Genomic DNA, 4,836 nt, shown 5'->3' with positions numbered 1-4,836 from the left:
CTTGAAGGCATTGAAATACTCAGTGAAAGAGGAAGAACCCTGGTTGATGCAACTCAAATATTTTCCAAGGTGAAAAACCCTTGGTCCATCACTTCTTAAGTATCGAGTCTTCAATTCATTCCAAAGATCAAGAGATGAATTCACATATAGCAGGCTATTTCGAATATCTTTCGAAATAGATTTTATAAGCCAAGAAAGTACCAAGTTATTAGCCCTCAACCAGGCTGTATGAAGAACAGATTGAGAAATGTTTGGAGGTCGAATTGAACCATCAATGAATGCCACTTTATGCTTGACAGATAAAGCAATGGTGATCAAGCGACTCCGAGCAACATAGTTATCTCCAATAAAGATCTCTAAGACAAGAAGAGCACTAGGGTTATCACTTGCATGCAGATAGTATGGACTTGATGAAATATTTGATGGATTTGTGTTGACAGAATCAATAGAACTAATAGAAGCCATTTCAAGAAAGAAAGAAAAAAAAATCAAGAATCACAGACTTTGAAAGATAAAGCTGTGCAGAGGAATCACTACAAAATCTTGAAGAAACTTTGTAATGTAGAGAAGAAAAGAAGTATAAAGAAAATGATCAAAAGATGAAAGAGGATGAATCGATTTCTAGAAAATCAATATGTGAAATTTCTAATCTGATACCATGTCAAGAACTCGATGAATTGGAAAGAGAGCTTGAAAATAGAGTAAATGGAAATGAATTTTGAATTGTATTGAAGAGAAAATGAAAAAGAAGTTGAGTCCCACGTCTACTATTACATCATATTTATACTGAAAATGTAAACTAACAGAATTATACTGTATTCTCTATTTTAGCCTTAGCCTTTTCTACTATGGACTTTAATTCCATATTATCTATATGAACCAGAGATGATGTGAAAAAATTGTGTTTACATAACCTGGCCCTTTGCTGAAACATATGGAATTCGATCTTGCTAGCTGCTTCAAAATTCATGACGAAACCAAGAAAATAATAATCAAAAAAATTAAGTGCCAGAAACCAAGAGCAAAATCAAATCATAAAATTTAAAACCTAAGTTAAGGAAGGAAACAAAATCAAGTTCAACTCATTGAATCACTTCGTTCCCTTCCCAAAATGAAGATGGCAGCAATCCAGGAAAATTATATTTATTAGCCGGTGTGGATTATACACTTAGTAAATTGCTTACAAGAAGATAAATTTTAAAATTTGAATCTTACAAATAAAATTTTACCATTTAAATGATGTGAATGTTGTACTCTACACATGATGAGTAAGTAATAAAATTTAACTTTTATAATGAGCCAGCAGTGATAAGGAGGGATTTTCAGCTTTTGCACCATAATCAGAGAATCACTCAGCTCAATGATCAAATTGTTTATTCCCCTATGAATGCAAAACTAAAGACCCCTTAAAATAGCCAACATCTCAATCTCTAGAGGATTTGTTATACACCTTTCCTTCATGCTAGAAGCAAAGAGAACCTCACCTCTGTCATCCCTAAGAATTGCACTCGTGCCATCTCTTTGCTGATCTTGGAATAAAGCACCATCTACATTGAGCTTTAGTGAACCAGTAGGTGGGGGTGCCCAAATATTAGATGGCTTTTTATTAACTCCCTTCCTGTGTTGGAAATCAGAGCCCAAGGCAAGAGCATTGTGAGCAGTTATACCAGGCTGCACTACCTTATCCTCAAAGAGTTTTTGCTTTCTGCTATACCAGAATCCCCATGCCATAAGCATAATTTTTTTCACAACTGCAGAACTACATTTAACTTGAACAGAACAGACCAAACCCTCAAAACCATTGAAATTTGCTTCCAACATAGACCATATATCATGACTTTACCAACAATGTTGAAGCCTAGGACACTTGCAGAGAGCATGAACCACATCTTCTACTATATTAACCAGTTTGCATGACTGATCTCTCTCATGAAACTATTAAATAGGTGTAACTAACATAGGTAATGTACTACGTACACCTAACACTACAGATCGAAAAAGCCAGGCCAAGACAATTAATTGGTGCATAAAGTAGGTGCATCAACAGGAGACTAGCTAGCAAATATTTCTAATTTCATGATGTATTGTCATGTAAGTTAGGGGAGGCGGTAAAAAAAATTCATATAGCATATAAATATATATAATTAAAATTGTCCCCCAGGTTATTAAAATTAAAAAATTGCACCTCCAATATCCAGGCCTCTAAAACTTTTACTGAAATCATCCACCCAAATAATAATACTTACCTAGTCTCACTCTTAACTTTTCACTTCACACTACTACACACTTTGTCAATCACCCCACCAAACACCAAATCCTAGTTCCGCCCCTAGATGTACATAGATGAGACTAGCAACAAGAGTGAAGAGGAATGTGGAGGTGCAGTGGTAAGTAACGAAGGAGTTCATTGTACAAAGTTGTAGTCTAACTTACATTATATTTATATAAGTGATAGCTGATACTGAAAACTAGGATATTGTTTTAACTCATAGGAAATATTCCAAGATTACATGGTTTGTGGTAAGATAGTGGATATACTTGGGATATGACAAAGGTCAACTTAGGATTAACGTTTGAGCCTTTCAAGCTAAACCTTTCCATCAGACCCCTAGTAGCCAACTTTGAGCCAATAAACACATGTAGCTTTTTCTTTTCATATGCCCACATCATCCATGCCTCTCCATATTAGAGTATAGCCTATATACTAATTTTTCTACCATTTTAACTTTCAAGTGTATACTAGGTGTGGAATTTGCCTTTTCTTTCTTTGGTTTTATCATTTTCAATTAAAACAAAAGAAGAAAAAAAGAGAAGAGTACAAGATACAAAGTGCTCAATTGAGTGAGCTTCAAAGGCAAAAAAAAAAAAAAAGAAAAAAAAAGAAAAAAAAAGTCAAGGTTGGGTAGAAATGGCAAGAATACCAAAGTGGCGTGTGTTTGTTCATCAAGTTGTTGAAAAAAAAAGAAAAAAAAAAGAGGAAAAAGAAGTAAAAACATTATTATTCAATGATCTGAAAAGTTGGAGAGTATATCAAATGAGAAATGCAGTCTACTGAGATATTTAATAAGATTCTCTTTGTATGTACTTGGAAGTTTTTGAATCATTTTCATCTTTTTTTTTTCATATAGCCCCGAATCCAAACCACATTACAATCTTTTGTGTTGACCGTTCTAATCCTAAGTAAGCTTTTAGAAAGAGTGGTGGAAGTCTCATTTGTTAGTGTTCTTATCTTAAGATCAATGTTTGCTTATTGTTTGTACATAATTGCCTAATTCTCTATGAGAGTGTGTGTACACCCATTGTCAACTCCATAGAGAGAATCCTCACACGAAATACTTTTATACCCATGAGTTATGGAGTTGAACCTTTTCGCTTGAGATGTTCTTGATCTTGCATGTGTCAAGGCTTCTGGTTAGATGGATATAGTTTGGAACACACACACACTTTTTGAATTGCTATAGATGGATTGCTTGTGATAGGGTTATTGAATTCATATGATTGCTTTGATATGTGAATCTAAAATGTGTGACTTAGTGGCCTTTTTATGTGAATTTCTTTGGTCCCTAGCAACGAGGAAGTTGAGGGGTGTGATGAGTGTGTGAAAGTGCACTCTAAATACCATATTATTAGATTAAAATGCTAAAATGTAAATAAAAATAATAGAAATCAATGTGTATTCTTGAATTGAATTTCTACTTACTTTGGGATACTCCTAAACAGATTTTTATGTTTAATTTCAGAGTTTATAAAAGAGCAAGTCAAAGTCCAGTTAAATTCAAAGAAGGACTTTCATTGGGTTTGAGAGCAATTTGGATCAAGAAAAAAAAGAAAAAAATCATAAAAGGAAACTGTAAGAAGTCCAAGTCCCAAATTCTCTAAGAGACAAACTGGATATATTTTAGTATTTTAATCATAACTTTCTACTCATATATCATATTAATAAGATTGTTGATGTGTTGGAAAGCTATCTTAAAGGGCTATAAATTTGTCTCTAATAAGGATTTCCAAATTCAAACTACTGAAGCAAGTACATGGCTGCCAAGATGAATCCTAAAATTTAGGTGATTTTTTTATGCAGGAATTATGAAGACATTAGGGTTTCTTTCCTACCCTATATAAGCATATCATTAGCACGAAATTGAGAAGGAGGATAGGTAAAAGAGGTAGATTTAAAGAGAGGATAAATTCACTTCCATGGCTGCCGTTCGCTTTATTTTTCTCTAGAGATTTTTGTTGTCCATTATATTTATAGGTTACTAAATTCTCAAGTAGGGTTAGGGATAAACTTGCACATTAGATGGTATTTTTAATTTATGTATTTAATTTTGAATTACTAAAACTCTTATGTTTTATCATTCTCAATTTATTGTTGATGTTTTCTTCTCCGAATAATCATATAATTTATTCTGTTTATGGATTCAGTCATACTTTTTCTATTGAATGGATTAGTTCTTTGATTATGTTTGGATCAATTATTTATCTATATTGATTTAGTTCTTTGTTACAATATCGCTCTTTGAGTATATTGTCGTCATTAGATTTTCTCAATAATGATAATAATTTACGTATTTTAAAAGTGGTGAATGATTTTTCAAAAGGTTACATTTTGTTTAATTTTGGTTTATAATTCTATACCTTCCGATTGGGAATTTGAGAATTGAGTTTCCAATTGAGTTATTCAATGAATTAAGAGTAATTAAAATACTAAAATTGTACAAGAGATTCCCAATGCTTTACTATTTGTCAAAGTTAAGTACTTTTTTCGTTAGTCACTTTACTTCACTTTAATTTGCATTTATGATGAAGCGCTAAAATTGCATGATTAAGTTACTTAAG

This window comes from Carya illinoinensis, chromosome 1 (assembly GCF_018687715.1).
Source record: "Carya illinoinensis cultivar Pawnee chromosome 1, C.illinoinensisPawnee_v1, whole genome shotgun sequence".
NCBI lineage: Eukaryota > Viridiplantae > Streptophyta > Magnoliopsida > Fagales > Juglandaceae > Carya > Carya illinoinensis.
This window is presented reverse-complemented; position numbering follows the sequence as displayed.